General features: G+C 51.8%; 1 long non-coding RNA gene across 9 annotated transcripts in view; it reads left to right on the top strand.

The window, feature by feature from the left end:
* Window positions 1-19,595, top strand: part of LOC111746159 — a 28,980-nt gene extending 9,385 nt beyond the window's left edge. The window contains exons 1-6 of one of the 9 annotated variants that reach the window (XR_002782962.1): window positions 4,590-7,213; window positions 10,024-10,096; window positions 10,557-10,742; window positions 10,827-13,363; window positions 13,445-16,924; window positions 17,012-18,477. This is a non-coding gene — a long non-coding RNA (uncharacterized LOC111746159). Of the gene's footprint in view, window positions 1-4,589; window positions 7,214-7,269; window positions 10,097-10,556; window positions 10,743-10,826; window positions 13,364-13,444; window positions 19,253-19,519 lie in introns of those variants that run through there. The other 8 variants (XR_002782961.1, XR_002782959.1, XR_002782960.1 and 5 more) reach the window with 8 other exon arrangements.

Raw genomic sequence — 19,595 nt, 5'->3', positions numbered from 1 at the left:
TTTTAATAGTTTCTAACATTTATCTGTTTTTTGTTTTATTATATTAGTTAGAGCTTTTTGGAAGTGTAACCTAATGTTGATGACATTAGCATCTTTACTTCTCATTTTCTGTTAAGTATGCTGTGGCTTGCCTCTAGATTTGAGATACGTTTGTCACTTACTTTTTGCCTGTTTGACATCTTTAGGACTGAGAGGATTCTGGAAACTGTGTTTTGATCTCTCTCCCCCATTTTTGGATGCTATTTTATTCTTAAAGTCAATGTTTGTGAATATTACATGGTTGTTGTGGTTGTACCTTTCTCTGAGAGGTGGTTTTCATCAACCTGTTTAATGGTTTTGTTCTTGGGTACTTGAAATTGCAGAAGCACCTCTGCTTTATGAGTTAGGAAACCCTACTTTCTCATGTAGTTGTTTCTGGAAGCCCGTTTTCACAGCAGAGTGTTGTTTGAAAGTTGAACCTGAGACTCGCATTTTCCAAAGAATTCTGCTCCTCGAGAGCTCAATATTCTGCACATTTCCAGACAATTTCTAGCATTCCATGGATGTTCTTGAATTTCCTTCTTTCCAAACACATAGTTGACTGCCTTAAATTCAATTACTGAGGCTAAAGATTGGCCACATTGGGGCTGCCTAATGATTTCCATCTTCGTTTTAATTTCCTAAGTATATATGAGATCGACGCTCTTACCTCAGGTATCAGCAATTTTATTTTTCCATTTTCCACTTATTTTTATAAAACAATACACGCAAAATGTAATTAAATATTGTTATTCAGATGTAGCCAACCCCTTTATTTAGACCAAATATTACCCGGAAGCCCAATAAATAAAAGAGATCAAATCAAACTGCCCTATTTGGAGCTCGGTGGTGACCTCGAGCTGTGGGCATCATTCTGCCAGGGACAGAGGAGGCCCCGAATGCCCCTCAGAACACCCTGTGAAAGCCTCTGTAATGAGATATTTAAGCAATCACACAAAAAAATTGAACAAATTGCTGTATATGCAAAACTGGGGTGCCGTTGATAGGGAGCTGATTGCTGGCAGTCTGCTGCTGTATAAATTCTGTGGATTTTGAGATGTCAGTGCATGATCGTGTGGTTGCCTGAAAGTCACATGCATGAAAACTAAAGCCTTCTTATTCATCTGTGTCCATCCCTAATATTTGAACTTTTGGAGTTAATTTATTTAAAGTGTGTCTCAAATAGACAACATATAGTTTGGATTTCAGGTTTTTGAATTGAATTGAAAAATTCCCCTTTTAAAGGTATAGAACCCATTTACATTTTTTTTTTCCCTTCACTGTCTGGTTCAGACTTAAAAAATTGCACTTAATGCTTATTTTTTTATTCTTTTTTTCCCCCTATTATCTTATATAAACTTTTCTTTTTAAAAATTTTACTCTGGTGATTCAGAAAGTACACAACCAGCTTCTAAGTCTGTTAGTGCTTATGTTTTTGTTTTTGTTTTTTTTTTTAAACCATGCTTATGTCTATATTTCTTTATGGTAAGAAAATGAAATAGTATTCTCTTGACTTTGCCCTATGTGTAATGGTTGAGTACATATCTGTTTTTTCTCATTCCTCCTGTTTGCACTCTTCCCAGATGATAAGGTGTGAGTAGGTCTTTTCACTGTCTCTCCTCTGCTTCCCTCCGTGCCCTGTCCCCACCCCCCATCTTGGTAGGTGAGAATTGCTTCTCTTCACTTTCTCTGGTCTGATGTCATCTGTGGTACCTGAAGCTTCTTATCATTTCTGGACTAGAGATTATAAACCTGAAATCTTAAGACGTTGCATACTTCCTTGATCTCCTATCGACATGTGGGTCGAGTGTTCATCTTCCTCCCTCTAAAGTGTGAGCTCTGGGAGGCAGGACACGGAGTCAGGGCAGCCTCGGTCTCTGCACAGGGCAAATGTGCTTTCGTGGCTGAATGTCAGGGAGGATACGTGGGTGAGTCTGTCTATGCAAGGACAAGTCGTAAGTGAGTGCATGAAGGAGTCACTTTGTGAGGGATTCCGGTGCATGAGCAGGTGAACTGGTGTGCTCTTGAAAGAATGTCTGAGCAGAAGGACAGGTGAGGAAGTGGGCAATGACAGGGCCTGAGGAGGCGAGAGGCCACCGGCCACCAGCCACCCATTCAACCTGTCTGGGTGTCTGAGCGTTGGGTGGCCGGGTGGGAACGGTGGGCTCGCCCGCCTCTCTAGAGATCCAGAAAGCTACCGAGGACACATGTCACTTATGTCACTTATGTAGGACTTTAAGGGTCCATCTCTGCTATTTGGAGCTAGCTGTCCATTCTTTCATTCCTCATTATTCTATAGAATGCCTCGTTCTGGGCACTGGGGATACAGAGCTGAGGCCAGTGTGACCCCCCTTCCTGCCCAGAGAGTTCCCAACCCAAGGGGAGGCATGAGGGACTTCCTCTTCAGTCATGGAACAGAGAAAATGCCAGCCGTCAGCATGAGCTCCCCAACTCCCACCATCAGCCTCGCCCTGTTGCTTCTCTTTCCCTGGTGAGCGGTGGAGGAAGCAGCCTGCCGCTGGCCCATGGCCCGCTGCCCCCCGATCCTTGGGCGCCGTCCTCCAGCTCTCAGGGGGTCTTACCCTGACCGCCATTTTGACTGCGTGTCTGGAGCCTTCCCACGGGCTCTCACCACGCCGTGGTCCCTTTAATCTGAAAAACCTCGGGAATCCACCCCCTCCCTCGAGCTCCAACCCTCTCGGGTCGTTTCTCCGCATCTCACTTTTATTTGGCTTGATTCTGCTATGCCACCGAAAGAGCTGTCACTGAAATCACCGACGACCTCTGTCGGATTGTGGGCTCGGTGTCTCCACGAGGATTTCTCACCGGCACGTCAAACTCCATGTGTCCCAGATGAACTCCCACTTCCCCACCACCCATCATTTCTCGTTCGGTGCCGCCCAGCCCAGTACTGACCCACCGTTTCCCAGCTTCCACGCCAGACGTCGACAAAGATCCTTGCCATTTTCTCACTGGGGTCACCACGCCTCAGCCGCACCTGGGCCACGCTGTCGTCTCTCATGCTCGTCTTCCTGACAAACACGCCCCCCTCTCCCCATTCCCGTGCCTCCTACCCTACCCAGGGCGCCGGTCTCCATTCCTTGGACTCCCGTCTGCCCCCTCTCTTGCCCCCAGCAGCGCTCTCTTTACACATCTGTAAGAAATACCTTATGGAAACAAGAAACTCCTGTCTCGTATCAGCTAAGCAGGACTCTGGCTTGGATGAGGACACATCTGTCATCTCCAGCCTTCCTTGTACGGCTCCGAATGACCTACTCCCCACCTAGCTCTTCGCTGTCATCATTAGCACGCTCTTGACTTCCCATTCGCGGGGAGGCTCCGTTGTTTATCATCCTTCATGCAGACCATGCTCCACCTGCCTGGTTCACGAGCATCCTTGCGGTCCATGAGCCATCTACCTGGTCCGCGCGGCATCTGGTCATTGTCCATCCAGTCCACTCTTTCTGGGTTCTGTGCCCTGTCTGGCCCATGCTCCGTTTGTGTGGTCCCCATCCAGTCCTCCGCCTCCCCTCTGCGCCGCCCACTCTTGTCTCCTCTCTCTGTGGCTCAGTCTCCTCATCCTTCATCTTTTATTCTGAACTTCTTCTGAGAAGCCCCACCTCCCCTATTGGTCAGATTTTCTTATTAAATGCTCCCTGCTCCTTCACAACCCTTTGGCCTCTTTTAATTTTGAGAGCAATGCTCTGCAGTAATCGTTTTGACGTGGCTGTCCCCTGCTAGGCTGGAAGCTGCAGGAGGGCAGATACCATGTTTTTATTCAGAGTTCTAGCTCCAGCGCCTCATGAGTAGCTACTAAACGTGAGCTTCTTTCTATGACTCGCCACATGGAAACTGTGATTGGGCTTGGAGGCAAGGCGCAGGCAAGGTGCTGTGGGGGGTTCCGGGGATGCAAAGGCCTCAGGTGATGTCAGGGCTCGGGGAGCAGGGAAGAGGATGGGGGCGAAGGCTGAAGGCTGTTCCGAGGAGTTTGGTCTTTAACAAGTGCATCGTGAGCAGGAGGATGACACGCTCTGCACCGGGCGTCGAGACTTTGGAGGATAGCCATGCCTTCCCACCAGCGGGAACCTGCCCTTCCCCTTGCCCGGGACTCCAGCCAATCTCTCGGCTATGCGTCCCGTTCATATGGCGTGGTGGCATTGATAGTTGGGCTACGAGCGGGGGATGGAGAGACCCAAAGAGGGCCTCTTGGAGGAGGGGGGATGGTGGGATGGAGCTGCCAGGGCTCACTGACCGCCCGGTTCTCTGGTTTGAGTGTATATAAGGGCGGTGCGGTGTATGGCGAGGGCTGTCATAGCTTACATGAGCTTGGGTGGGTCGTCGTCCAGTTGAGGGACCTCCTTTCACATATGAGCTCTGCCATAAGAGCTCCTAGTTCTGCCGTGCAGAGCAAACCCCTGCCCTGTACTTTGATTAAGAGATGGCTGACCGTGTGATGGCCAAAGCATGGTCCATGTTGCGTGGTTCGCCTCGTCTCCATCCTTCCGAGTTGGCGTGGCCTTCCTGGCGGGGCGGCGGGGCGGGGGGGCGCGGGACGCTGCTTCAGGGTAGAGGCGCCTCTTCCCCATGAGCGCTGCTCCCCCACGCTTGAGGAGGGGGTTGTCTATGTTCACCACGTGCCTGCTTCCTATGCCAGTCAGGCCTCAGGAAGCTTTCTGGACGTGACACCAACTTCAGGGACAAGCCCTGGTTCTGGGGTCAGCACCACTCCATGGTTCCTGAAGAGATGGTAGACTATGGAACGTAGGCTTTGTGATTTTTGACCTATGTAACATGGTCCACTAACTCTCAGTATCCAATCCATCCTCGGAGGGCACCCCGGAGGTGTTGCCAACGTGAGGGAAGAGAACGCTGGGTTTAGCTCCGCGCGGCTCCGTGGTACATCCCATTGCCTATGTTTGACGTCTGAACTGTGCGACAAGGCCTATTAACTGCATCCTCGGGCGGGGGCGGGGGCGGGGGGGTTCTGGAGGTGATGCAAGTTGCGGGCAAAGACTTCGGTTCCAGCCTCAGCCATGATACTCGAAGACGTGGTTTGCCCTGTGGCATATGCACCAGGAAAGATTTCTATGACACGGTCCGCCACTTCCCGGTAGCCTGGCCAGCTTTGGAGGGCCTCATGGAACTGATGTCACCTCCAGGGGAACCCGCCAGTCCAGCCTCGGTCACGCTGTGTGCTATTGAAGAGATGTTTCCCTATGTTGAAGTCCGTTTGTTTGTACTAGTGTCCACCTCTGGTCCGTATTAAGTTCAGTCTCAGAGGGTTTCCCGGAGGCAGTGCCAAGATCGGGATCGAGGTCCTGGCCTCAGGGAGTCCATTGACCAAAAAGAGCGTCTACTTTGTTTACGCCGATGGCCTGGTGGTTACTGCGCAAATCCAGTCCAGCCTGAGAGGACCTCCTGGAAACGCCCCTGACTTTGAGGCCGAGATGGCCGTCAGTCTTTCCTGTGGCGTAATTTTGTATGCCCCAAACCAGAGCTCACACCCTGGGCTTCACAGGCCCCGAGACCATTTGCTTGGCCTGCTCGGTGTAACTAGACGGTTGTTCTTCCTGGCTGCACACAGGCCGTCTTATATTTCTCATTTTGCTCACCACCCCTCACACAGTTCTGTTAGCCACATGCCATGCCCACCCCCCAGCTATGCCCACTCATCCATTCCCTCAGACCCAGCGTGGTGCCTGGCGCATAGTAGGCACTTAATCAGTATTTCTGCAATGATGAAATCCGTAACATCGTCCACTTCTGCTCAGTGGGACGTACAGCCTTGGAGGGCTTCCTGGAGGAGTTGCCAGCTTGGGGGATAAACCGCCAGTTCCAGCGTCAGCGTCAGCTCCCGACAGTGGAGACAAGACTCCTACCTGTGTGTGCTTGTCGCATGATGCATGTGTTGTGCTCGACCTGCCCTCTGATCTCCCCAGCTCTGGAAGGGTTTCTGGACGCGTCCTCAACCTCTGTCCTCGGCGTCCCTGTGTGGTACTTGGAGAGATAGTAGACCGTATAGCGTACGCTTTATCTGTGACGTATGTAACACGGTCCACTAACCCTCAGTATCAAATCCATCCTCGAGGCTCCTGGAAACGACGCCATCTTCAGGGAGGTGCCACTGGACCCAACGGCAGGCCTCTCCATGACACTCGAAGAGATGGCTTTCTGTGGGGCATGTTCTTTTCTGCATGACGCGAAATGACGTACTCTCGCCCTTCTTATACCAAGTTCTGCCTCGGGAAGTCTCGCCATCTCTGGGGAGGAGATCTTGCTTCTTTCTGGGATCGGTGCTGCTCTGTGGCATTCAAGGACATGGTTGACTACACAGCTCTTGTCTAGTATCCACCATGACCTGCTTCTTCTCAGCATCAAATGCAGCCTTGAAGAGGTCCCCAGAGGCAGCTTCGTGGACGCGAGCCTTCTTCCGGTCATCACTGCCTTCGTGCGGTACTTGAAGAAATGGTTTACCGTCCCACATACATTTTGAGTATGTATGTGGGACGGTAAACCGCTTCTTGGTATCCAGCCCAGCCATCCAAACCACGCTGGAGAGAGCCCGAAGCAGAGAAGCGACACCGGCCTCGGCACTCCTTCTCCATGGTACTTGGCAGAATGGTAGACTGTTTGATGTGTGCTTAATCTGTTAATGCTTGCGACACAGTCTTCTCCTCAGTGTCAAACGCAGCCTCCGAGGGCTTCCTTAGGACAATGGCAACCTCTAGGAAGGTGTCCCGCTTCCACGTTGGCACGTCACCCCTTGAAGAAACGGTGGTCAGTGTCGCCACGTTTACGAAGGAGAGATGTCACACGTTCTGCCTCTCGTCAGCCTCCAAGCCGTCCTCAGATGGCTTCAGGACCAAGTGCCCACGCAGAGGCAGATCTGGGTGTGCGTGAGATGAGGCCACTCCAGGTACTGAAGACACTGACTCGTTGTTTTCATTGACGATGCGTGTACAGTCTATCTTTTTTCCATATCGAGTCTAGTCGTCTCGGGAAGATGCCCTGGGTCTGGACTCGACCTTGACCCAACGCGAAGGTCTGACTGGCCCCGCACGTACGCTTACAGACGAAACATGTTGCGTGGCCCCCTTCCTCCCCACCTCCAGCCAGCCTCGGAGGACTTACCGAAGATGCCGCCAGCCTCAGAGTCAAGTCGGAGCACGGTTCTGACGTCGGCACCAACCTCACGGTACCTGGAGAGGGTTGGACCGCACTGCATGTATCTTATTAACAGCGTATGTGACATGGTCCGCTTCTTTCCCGTATCAGATTCAGCTGTGAATGAAGGTCTCCAGGGAGGTCACGTCAGCCTCCGGAGACGAGGTACCGGTTCTGGCACCAGTACCGCTTTGGGGTACTTAGTAGAAGTCGACCATGCTTCATATGTTTTACTTACAACGCATGCTCCCTGGGCCACCTTTCCATAACAGCAGACGCACCCGGGGGGCCGCTGTAGGCGATACTAAGTCTCAGGCATTGCGTCCGTTCTGGCGTCATCTCCACTCTGGGTCCTCCAGGGGTTTCTCTGTGCTGCGTCCACTGCATCTCTAGCAGCCTTTGCATGGTGGCCTCTTCTCAATACTGCATCTAGCCTCAGAGGGCTTCCTGAAGGTGATGCTAACGAGAGGAAAGAGACGCCGGTTCCGACGTCAGCCCCCTCCACGGTACCTGAAAAGATGGTTGACCATAGGACATGCGCTATCTCTGTGTCGTATGTAATATGGTCCACGTCTTCTCAATATCAAATTCAGTCGCAGAGGGCTTCCCAGAGGCAAAGCCACCTTCGCGGGAGACACGCTGGTCTGGCTTCAGCACCACTCCGCAGTATGTGGGGAGGTGGTAGACCAGAGAGCACACGTCCCGTTGACGATGTACGTAACGTGGTTCACTAACTCTCGGCATCGGTCACCTTTAAGGGGACTTCCCTGGAGGCCATGCCAACTTGAGAGCAGGGCCTGTGCGATAGGCGCTATCTGGCGGTGGTCACCAGGTGACCGGCTGGAAACCACGTGCTTTCCTTATGACACTGGCCGTTTTGGTCCCCCAACCGATACTTAGCACCCGATCTTGGCCTTACACGGCATTTCCGGAGGTGGTAGTGGCATCGGACGTGGGTTCGTGGTCGTTGTCACGTTTGCTGATTGCCGATCATTTGTGGGACACATTGCTAGGGCTTCCTGGAGGTGATGCCAAATGAAGGGAAGAGAGTCAGGGTGAGCATCACTTCACGGTATTTGGAGATGCGGTTGACCGTGGTGTGTACGCTTTATTTATGACGTAGGACACATGGTCTGCTTCTTCTCGATATCACATCTCGCCTCGGAAGACTTCCAGCAGGCGCTGTCAGCTTTGAGGAAGAGCCACTGTCCTCGTATCAGTACTGCTGCTGCTTGGTACTTGGAGAGAGGTGGTCCGTGGCGCGTTCGCTTTATTTATGGCGCACATTACACGGTCGACCTCTTTGCGGTATCTAATCCCGCCTCGCAAGCTTTCCTGGAGCTAACACCGGCCGCGGGGTGGGGACCTAGCTCTGCTCTCGGTGCACCTCGGCGGGGGTCGCGATGTGTTTGTCTCGTGGGAGGATGACTCACGTGTAGCAGCCTTCTCAGCGAAACCACTCTGGCGTGGCGGCTTCGAGTGCAGGGGTAACTTGTGGACGAGGAGAGTGGCATCAGCACGTGCCTGGATACATGAGATGGTTGACCAGAGAGCACACGCTTTATTCGTGCCGTTTGTGACCTGGTCCACTAACCCTCAGTATCTAATTCCCCCCTTGGAGATCTTCCGGAAGAAGTGCCAGCTTTGGGGAAGGAGACAGGAAACCCGGGCCAGCCGTGCTCAGCTGGACTGGAAGAAGGAGCATCTGCAAGGCGTTCGCTGCACTTGTGCCAGATGTGACAAACTTGAACTTATTTGCAGTAGGATCTCTTTCCTTGGAGGGCTTCCCGGGTGCGAGGCCACCCAAGTTCGTGGGAAGGGGCATGCTGTCTGCACCACCCCAAAGTACTCGAGTGGTCAGCTGACCAGAGTGCGTGCACTTTTTTTACGACACAGGTCGCCGGGCCATCGCACCTCAGTACCTAGGGAGTCCCGGGGAGGGCCTTTGGGGTAGCCAGCCTTTACTTGGGCCATCTGTGTCTCTCTATGGCAATTGAGAAAAGTTTGTCCTGATGGGCTTAACCATAAGTGTGACAGCTCTTGTGACCAGCCTTCTGTCGTATCCCCACCCTCTGTCCTTGATGCTGACTTCGGGAAGTGCAGGCGGCCATTGGGGTCCGCTCCACTGGGTACTTGGATGGATGGTTGATGGACAGCATGCGTGCAACTAACAGCTTATGCCAGCGAAGCGACTAATGCACAGTATCCGTTTCCATGTTAACGGGATGTCTAGGACTAGGGCTGAGTGGCGAATCTAGGGAAGAATCCGTGGTGGTCTTGCAGTGTTAATTCGTGGTACCTGAAGAGAGGTTTTCTGGGTTTCTGTTTCTTTAATGAGGATGAAACACACCTGGTTAACCTCTTTTCCAGTATCAAATCCCATCTTGGAGGCCCTCTGGTCCAGGTCCCAGCTTTAGGGGAGGGTGTCACTGTTACTGTCAGCTCCCATCCAGTGGACAGAAGTGAGTGGTTGACCACAGGGCCTATGCCTTAGGTGTATGACTAACGTCACCTGTTCTACTAACGTCAGTGTCCAGCCCATATTAACAGGACATCCAGGACTGAATGTCAAGTCTGGGGAAGAATTAGTGGTATTCATGTCCGTGTTAATCGGTGGTACCTGGAGGGAGGTTTTCTAGGTGTGTTTCTTTAACGAGGACGAAACACACCTGGTTAACCCCTTTTCCAGTATCGGATCCCCTCTTGGAGGCCCTGTGGTCCAGACCCCAGCTTCAGGGAAGGGGGACCGTGGCTATGAATAAATGGCTGACCACAAAGCCCATCTCAGTTCTGGCCTTTATCGCCTGTTCTATTAACCTTCACTCTCTGATCCATTCTCAGGAGGACTTCCCAAGCTGTTGCCCACCTGGAGGAAGATGGCAGTCCCACGACAGCTCTGTGCCGGACTGTGCAGGTAGGTTACCTGTAGCTGCATTTTTTTCTTGCTTCTGATAAATGACACACGGCCAGCCTAGTTCAGTATCCAGCCTCACTTTGGCAAGATGGATGGTCTTTGCCACCATCAGTGACGGGCGTGGAGGTCATGCCCTGGACAGACAGCATTGGTGGCCTCGAGCACTGCCCATCAGCTTCTAGTTTATTCTGAAAGGATGTTCTGGACATCATGACATCTTTGGGAAGAAACGCTAGTTCTGAGATCCAGATGAGACATTGGGGGTCCCTGGAATTGGTCGGACCTCTTTATTTCTAACCAGAATTCTGGAATCGATTTATTTGAAATCTGAAGGAATGCTTGATGTTCCACAAAGTTAGGGGAAAGGCTTTGTCATCGACCCTGGTCAAGGAGCAGTGAGCACATAGCTGACTGTAGGCCACGTGCTTTACGCCTGGTCCACTCTCCCACCCATTCTTAGGAGGCGGTGCCGATGTCAGGGAGGAGGCTGTGTTGCCATCGATGGTCCCTCTCTCTGGCCCTCGAAGACAGCTGTCCTTAGGCACGTTCGTTTCTTTTACGACAAATCATTCCTGCCGACTCCTGCAGTATCAAAAACTGGCTGGGAACACTTCCTGCACGACAGAACTTGTCACCCCCATCCAGGGTGAGTGAGCCAAGAGGTGTGCTTCCTCGCTCTCTCGCTCTGCATGTCATGTCTGACCGTAATGCTCCTGCCATTCCTTTTCAGGAGGACTTCGTGGAGGTGACGCCGAGCTCCGGGAAAGGAAGCGGCTCCTGGCCAGCTCTAAAGCCAAGGCACAGAGGTAGGATACAGATGTACATCTGTTTTGATGGCAGTAGGCCATGACTCTGGGCTCTTTTGTGTGGCGTTTAGAAAGCGGCATTGAGTCCTCCAAAAGGGCCAGGTTTTTCCACTCCAACCCCACTTCGATGAGAGCCAGAGCAGGTGCGGCGGCATGGACGCCTGGCATAGCCTGCCTTTCGTATCAGCTGAGGCCCAAACATCGTTCCTTCTACTTGAAAAGAGCCTTGAGAGCAAGGGCGAGAAAGACAAGGAAACGGGACCGTGGCAAGTGCGCCACTGCCTCTGTCGTCTCCGGGGCAGGTGGCCGCTGGGTTCTGGCAGACTGGGGACTCTGGTGGTTAAGCAGGAGTCAGAGGAGAGACCGCAAGGGTGTAGGGACGCAGCATACGCAGCGATTCTTTGTCCTCTGCCCTAGCGGCCAGCTCGGGAGAGCGGGGAGGGCGCAAACGCGTAACTCTGTAAGAGGAAACCTGGAACTTTCTTCCCCTTGATTTTGGGCTCCTATCTTCCCGGTGCTGTCAGGGTTGACCGATCATTCTACTGAAATGAAAAAACGTCTGTAGATAGCAACATTTCCCCTACAACGAAAAAACTGTGATTAAAGGCGTTTTATAGCAAAACAGAGAAGCCGACTCAGAGCTGGTACAAACATTTGGCGAACTGACTTCAGGAAATTTGTTTTGATTCCGTGGTGGCATTCACTTTACTTACAACTAACCCGGTCCCCGACATCTGTTTTTAGAACCACACTGTGCCTGGAAGATTGTCTGGGCTCCCAGGCACTTCCACGCAGGGCCTGGGTGTCAGCCACGGCAGACCGCATCACCTGCCTCCTGACCACAAAATGTCCGACTTACTCGCTGACTCATACCTGACACACTGACCTTGAGATACAAACCGTTGCTGGGGGCTTTTCCAGAAGGAAACTGGTTCCACCATCGGGAAAACTATGATACCTGGAGAGAGGTTGCACGTAAATGCTCTCTGTGTCGGTGGAAGATATTTCATGGGTGGCCTGCATCCAGTCAGTACCAAGTCTTAAAGGATATGTTGGCCGACCCCCGGAAAGCACTGCGGGAGGTCTACCCAGGGCAGTGTAGACTCAGGAAAACCTGGAGCTGACTACACTATTGTGAAAATTTGGCAGTTTTATTTTTGGTTTTTATGTTATTTTTACTTGTTTTTGATCAGTGCTGACCTTCGATACTCGAAGGAGAGGTTGTCCGTGTTGTATTCTCTTTATTTATGATGAAACCTCTTTTTTAGTGTCAAATCCCACCCTGGAGGCACTTCCTGTTCCCAATGTGGCCTTCAGGGAAGGGACGTTGCCAGCTTTGAGTAGATGCAAGGAAGGCAGACTCTGTGACATATGTCACGGTGCAGGGATCAGGGTGGTGTGTGGTCCTGAGGACCCAGGCCTCCCATGGATGGGAAGCCGGGCTGGGAAGGCCTCGTGTCCCTGTGGTGAAGGGAGGCTACTCGCGGGTGTTGATTTACTTATGACTCCTTGTGGGTGGTGGCTCTTCGTTGTGAGGTCCTGTTCGGATGGCTTTCTGGACAAGCAGCAGTGTCACTGAAGGGACAGTAGTACCAGCCACTTTCCATGGTAGTTGAAGGGATGGTAGACTGGTGACATGCACTTCATTTGTGATGTAGGTCACCCGTTTGACTATCCATCAGCACCCAATCCATCTGTTGGATGACACCTTGACACATATGACAACTTTGGAAAAGATGGAGGAAGATTTGGGGCCAGTATGAATCTACACTATTTAAAGAAAGGTTGCCCTTTGGGGGGCACCCCTCCTGCATTTTTAAAATAAATATAAACAATCATCAGGATAAGATATTTTAGTGTCAGATCCTGCCCAGGAAGCTGGAAAGTGTCAGGGAAGAGGCCTTGGTACCAGTGTCCCCGCCAAGGAAAAAGCCCACCCCCACAGCACGGCCAGTTCAGGGGTCCATTCTATCCTCCAGAGGGTTTGGGGGTATGTGTGTGTTGGGGTGGAGCATCTTTTGTTGCGACATCACTATATTCTGTGCTATCTCCCCTGTTTGATGAGAGGCTGATGACGAATGTCACGTGGCCCATCTCTTTTCAGTAGTAAATATCGCTCCGGAGGATTTTCTGGATATGAAATGGGCCATTGGTGTCTGCACCACTATCAGTGAGTGGCTGGATGGGGGACTGAGGACGTCACAATGTGGTTTTGATGTGCCCCTTCTGGGTCATTGCTACCTAGGATCCAGCCTCTCCCTAGATGGATTTTAAGTCCATGATCATTACTTGGGGAAAGAGGCTTTGTCGTCACCTCTGTGTCTATTGTCCAGCTTTGCTTGACTTATGAATTAAAGACTCATATAGATTGGATGCTTTTCAGTGTCAGATCCTGCCTAAGATGTATTCCGGATGTGACACCAACTTTAGAGAAGGGACGTTGGAGCCATTGTCAGTGAAGGTATGTTCCTCCTGAGAGCACGTGTTCTGTTTAGTGTGTGTCTGCTGGCCCGCTGATCTCAGATAGCCCTTCTATACCCAGGACGACTTCTGGGGATGAAGCCTACTTTGTGGGGTTGAAGGTAGGACTCGACCTGTCACCCTCCTCTCGGGCTGGTTGGCTGGCACATTGTTCTCATGGCGATGGCAGAGGCACAAGAAAGTAAGTGGAAACTCAGGGGTACTTAAGAGTGAAACTTAGAACTGGCGCATTTCTGCCCACTTACCTTTGGCCAAAGAAAAATCACATGGCCAAGGCCAAGGGGTGGGATGTATACTCCATCTGTGAGGAGGTCAGGGTGAGGGTGTGGGTGTGGGGATGCGTGAAGATGTGGAGCCACTGGGTCAGTCGTCCGCATGGGCCACTGGGAACGCGGCTTTCATTCATCATTCATTCATAACTCATCAACCTGCAGTGTCCTGTCTGCCATGGGAACACTTCCCGGAGCTGGGGCAGGCCAGCAGAGGTGACACAGTCAGGGCCCAAGGCCATTCCGTTTCATTCGAGGCGGCGTTGTCCATGAGCCACCTTCTGTGTTTCTGACAAACATTAAACCTTTCTCTGGTCCCCATTCCGTGAAGGCTTGCTGCCCCGAGCCCTGGTAGGACCCATTTGCTCTCAGGAAGTCCGCCGGAAGTGACGCCCGCCTCGGAGAAGCAGCGCCGCCCAGCGGTTCTGACGTGCGGTACTTAGTGAGAAGTTGCCCGTGTCTTTTTCGCTTTATTTGTGACGAAACATTCGCGGTGCACTTCTTTTTCAGTATCCAATGCTGCCTTGAAGACTTCTTAGTTTGGGGGCTGATTTCAGGGAGGGCACGTTGGCACTTGTAGATTTCGGTCAAGATTTTTGCTAAATCCTTTCTCTCTGCCTCAGTTTCCCCCGATTTCTTTCATGAACGCTCCCTTCTTCCTGCCGTGTGGCTTGGGTTGGATTTAAAACCCCGCCCCTACACGCGCATGCGCGCGCACGCACGCACGCACGCATTCACGCACTAGCCCAAGGTTGAGTGACCCGCTTTATCCCCAGCCCCTCTTGCTGCTGTGATTGGTTCAAAGGTGGGCCTCTAACTCCCCTGAGCCAATGAAATCCAAGGAGTCGTTTGCTGAGGCTTCTGGGAAAGGAAGTATTTCTTCCACTTCGGCGAGCGCAACCAGAGTTCCCTCTATGTTTCCGCAGCCACGTGGCCTGATAGCGTGAGCTCTGATGCTTCCGCAGCCACTCAAAGATTGGGAGGAGCAGGCCTGGGAGCCTGCACGAGGGAGCTGTGCAGACCCAGAGAGGGAGGCTGTACCATGCTGGGGAGTCAGGAGAGGACCCAGACCTAGCGGACGTTGTTTGACCCCCCCTGATCAAACCCTGCCTGAAGCTTGCCCTGTCTTTGCACTTTTCAGTTGTGGTAGCCTATCAGTTATATAAAGCCTGTAAAGTGAGAACTACTGCAGGTCAAGCCAGTTTGAGTTGCAATCCTGTGTTACTTGGAATTATAAACAGATGACACACAGCACAGTGGGTGACTGGAAAACTGCATTTTTTTTTTTTCGGTGATGTGTGTCTCTCCTGTCAACTGTCCTCGATGTACTATGTAAGGTGTCCTTGGCAAAAAAAATGACTTTTTCTGGTGTTCTTACTTTGTGCATACTTTAAAAGTATTGTCCTGGCAGTCTAATCTATAAATGACAAGTCGTGCGTTATTAATGTGTTTTGTGTCCAGGGAAGGGCCGTTGGCGTGGGCCCCTCTCCCGGAGACCTGAAGGATGGTGGACTCCAGAGCACGTCCCCTGACCCATTCACATGGAGTCCCTCTCTCCCTGGGAGGGCTTCCTGGAAGTGGTGCTGACTTGAGGGAAGATAGCATTTCTTTGTCCCTGCTGTTCTTTGGCGTTCTGTGACGGGTTTGCTGATTTGTCACAAGTCATGCTGAACTGCTGGTGTTTTAGAATCAAATTGTGCCTCAAAGGAACCAGGAGCACCGTTAAGGAGGGACACAGGAGTCAGGACCGTGCAAGACACACAAATGGGTTCGCAGTGAGCTGATCCTGTGTCGGTGGCTTGTTACACCTAATTCGATATCCTTGGTTTCCCACCTGTCAAGAAGGAGCCTTACTGGAACCACTGACTCATGGAGGAGACTTCATTTCAGGGTCTGGGACCGCCCCCTTTTCCCCAAAATGACGCTCTCAACGAGCAATTTGTGGAGTTGACACTAAACATTGCGGAGCCCGTCAGCCTTGATTATTGAATTCTGCCCAAGAAGACTTCCTGGGATCCCGAAGCAGAGGGGATCTGGGATTGCTTTGCTTTATCCACAATGACGCCCGCACAATGCCCCTGGGCTTAGGCTCAGCCTGGTCTGCAAGGGCTCCCCAGATGTGTGGCCCTACTGGAAAGGGTAAGCGTGTAACCCATCACTTTCGGGCACACGTTCGGTGGGCAGTTTGGCCCTGCCGCCACGCCTAACCCTCCATGTCTCTTCACACCCAGGTACACTGCCGGAGGTGAGCCGAGGCAGACGATGTCCATCAGAGCCGACCTCTGGTACCTGAGAAGAAGTTGCCCATGTTATTTTCGCTTGATATGTGACGAAACAAACATGGTGCACTTCTTTTTCGGTATCGCATGTCACCTTGAAGAGCTCCCTGGCCCCGGTGGAACCTTGGGTAAGGGGTTTTGGTGTCACTGCCTCTCTTGGTATGTATATGGAGGATTCACCCCTCGTCCACTGTGTGTTGGCGGGTTCAGGGACACTCAGTGTCCGGCCATCCTCAGTCCCACGCAGGCACAGTTGATGAGGCCTCGGTCACATGCCTGCTCCCCACTGCACCATGTTTCTGGGTTCCCTGGTGAAGAATGTCCCCAGCACTTGAGCTCAGATGAGAGTAGCCAAAAACAATAATACAGCTAAACAGTACCTGTAACAACAACCCAAACCAAGCAGTCAGTGGAAGTTGTCCCCCGCATCCCTCCAGAGATGGATTTGGGTGCTTGCCAGGTGTGCATTTTAACTGTGACACCTCGCCTGGTGGACTGTCACCCAACCATCCACAGTAGAATTGTTTGGGGACACCGGCTGTGGTGGGAGGCAATGGGCGCCGTGGGTCTGGGAGGGAGGTTTTCCCAGAGCGGTCATTTCAGTGGGACTGACCCTCCCCAGCCTGATGTCTTCCAGGTTCGTCCTGCCTCAGAGGGATGTGCTCCTCGATGCCATCAATGCAGAAGTGACGTTGGTTTCGCCCCCACATCGGGATCAGCGAATGACTGTGAGCGCAGAAGGTGCCTCACGAAAGACGCCGCCATCCGTGTCTCAGCCTCCACGTTCAGTCCATGCCGAGGCCGTCCTCCTGGAGGAGCTGCCGCGGGCACCCGTGGGTGGTTCTGCTCTGTGCTCCTGGAAGAGAGGTTTTCCCAGGTGAATTCATTTTGTTTGTGACAGATCATTCTTGGCCAGTCTCTTTTGAGCTTCAAATCCGACTTAGAGGGCAGGTCTCTTGAGCTGGGACTCTTGCGACATCAGCACTCTCTGGGGTAAGTGACGAGTTGTTGTCCAGAGTGTGCAAGTGGCAGTCACGGTTTCCTGGATGTCCACCAACCCTTGACATCTCTATTCCCCAGGAGGCGTTCCTGGGGCTGTGTTGGCCAGGACAGGAGGCTGCGGGGTTACGCTTGGAGCTGCACTTCAGCGCTAGAAAGGAGACTCTCCGTGTTTCTTTGCTTTAGTTCTGATGAAAAATCCGGGTGCCCTCCTGTTGGAGTATCATGTCCCATCACCGAAGCCCAGCACCGACTTCCGGGAAGAGATGCTGATAGCGGCCCCTCTTGTGGCACTTGGGCCTCGCTGGCCACACAGGTGGCCGCATCGTGGTTGGCTCCTGCTCTTCCCATCCTCTAGGGCCTGTCCTCCCTTCAGAGATCTCCCCAGAGGCCAAAGCACCTTTGGAGAGAAGCAGCTGTCTTCACATCATCTTCATCCGCAGTCTGTCAAGAAAGCCTGGCCAGGACGTGGCACCACAGTTAACCTGTCTCACTAAGTAACACCCTTGCAGATGACAGGGTGCCAGCCGCAGGAGAGGCACAACTGTGGGAGTACCTCCCAGGATTTCTGAGCTGCAGAGAGAAAGCAGGCTGCGTGTTCTGTGTAGGACATGTGCCACCCGACCCATGGACCCTCAGAAAACCTCCAGCCCAGAGGTCCTCCTGGAAGGGACTCTGATTTTGAGTCACCTGTGTAAAGACCAATTGTTCCCTGATGTCTTCGTTTTAGGCCTGAGGAAACATGAAAGGTACAGTTCTCTTTTAGAAGCGAACCCCAACGGAGGGCTCCTGAACCGTGCCGGTAAGCTCAGGGAGTACCACTGTCCCCTGCACCACCCAGGTGCGTCCCAGGCAGGCCCCGAGGGAGCGCGATGTCTTCGATGGCATCTGTTCTCCACGTTACACCTTCACCTTCGATTTCCTTTGCAGAAGGACGCCCCAGCAGCCGGAGGAGCCGCCGGGTCGCAGAAGCTGGTCTGAGATGTTCGAAAGGAGGTTGTCCGTGATGTATTTGCTTTGTTTATGGCAGATATTGCACGGTTGATCTCTTTTCATCATCAAATGCCTTCTCGAAGGATGCGCTGCACGCGGTGTCAGGGTCAGGAGCGGGAGGGAATGGTAGCCTCTAAAGGTGTGGGAACAGATGGTTAACCAGATGGCAAGTGTTTTGTTTTATTTTTCTATTCTGAGAATTAATAATTTACTTAATGCATCACCGTATAATTTTGTTTTTAAGGTAAATCTGTAAATGTGAAAAATTAAGTTCTGTGAAACCAAAAAATGACAAATGTGAACAAAAACATGTTTAGCACAGTTTTCAGATTTTTCGAAGAATCCAGAAATATACACTAAATCGCTTCCTTGGTGTTCCAAAGTTTAACCCATTTCCCGTTTAGAAAGAAAAAAGGGCAGCTCGCTGCCAGTGTTAATTTAGCATCACACGTAGGAATGTATGTTTTGTAGGATTGAACATTTTCGGCGATCGAGAATTACTGTATTTTGTAAATGGAAGTACTACTCTTAAAAACAGAGCGCTAGAAATGGAATGATGTCGTTCGATTCCAAAGACTATCGATATACTAGAGCGATGCAAAAATAATAACAAAAGCGAGCTGTTTCGTGGCAGACTTTGGGGGTGAGGTTAGGGCTGTAATCCGCGCGTCATCTCGGGGTAAACGCTGCAGCCGCAAGCGCCGCTGCCCGCGAGTGTTGGGCGAGTGTTCTCGGGGCAAACGGGAAATGAGTTAACCTCTGAAAGAACAGATAAAACAGAGATGTACGCTGAAATAATTAAAATGACAGATGCTGGACGATCATGGGAATTTTTATGAACATGTCGCAGGTGTATGATGTTTTTGTACATAACTTATTTTAATGTGACTTTATTTTAATCACTTTTTTTTGGAAGGGAAAATACCAGTTTGCTTGGGAAAGTTGTAATTTCTAGGTGCCTAAGAGAAAGAGAGACTCTAGGGTCTTGGCACTCACTTCAGATGCCCCCTCGTCCTCTCTCACCTGATCGTGGGGACACCCCAGCTCCCCGAGACATAGTCTGTAACTTCGCTTTCTGTAGTCTCCAAGCCACTGTTTTTAACACATCCTTTCTTCGTAAACTTGGAGGGGGTTCCTCGAGTTTTGTGGGCAAGTGATTTATTCCAGAAGTGTTCTCAAAGACCATTGCAGGAGGAAGTGGGGGGTAGCAGGAGAGGGAAGGGGGTGAAGCCAACGCAGTGAGCGGACGCGATGAGCAGCCTGCTGGCCCTCAGTGCCCTGGCCGGCATTTTCACCTTCCCAGGACACTCAATGTGGAAGAGACAACAGGTGGGTTGACATTGCTCTCCCAGGATACCTGAAGAGGTGTGTGCCTTGGCTGGTCGCTACATCTATGCCAGATCTTGCCTGGCTGCTTGCATTTCCATTAAAAAAAAAAAATAACCCAACCGGGAATTTATTCCTCGGTGGCCTACAGGGCCGTGCTTGCAAGAGCCACCCCTGGGGACATGAATGATGTTGGCCACAGAGGAGAGCCACTTGATTGCTTAGACCATCTGATCCCCTAACCAGCCATGTCTCGTTTATTTTTGACAGGGCTTCACGGAGGGAGGAGGTACCGGCATGCGGCACGTGGCGTCGCTCTCGGTGGTAGGTGAAGAATACCTGGCCA

Source organism: Pteropus vampyrus, unplaced genomic scaffold (genome assembly GCF_000151845.1).
Source record: "Pteropus vampyrus isolate Shadow unplaced genomic scaffold, Pvam_2.0 Scaffold178, whole genome shotgun sequence".
In the NCBI taxonomy this organism is placed as follows: domain Eukaryota; kingdom Metazoa; phylum Chordata; class Mammalia; order Chiroptera; family Pteropodidae; genus Pteropus; species Pteropus vampyrus.
This window is presented reverse-complemented; position numbering and strand designations above follow the sequence as displayed.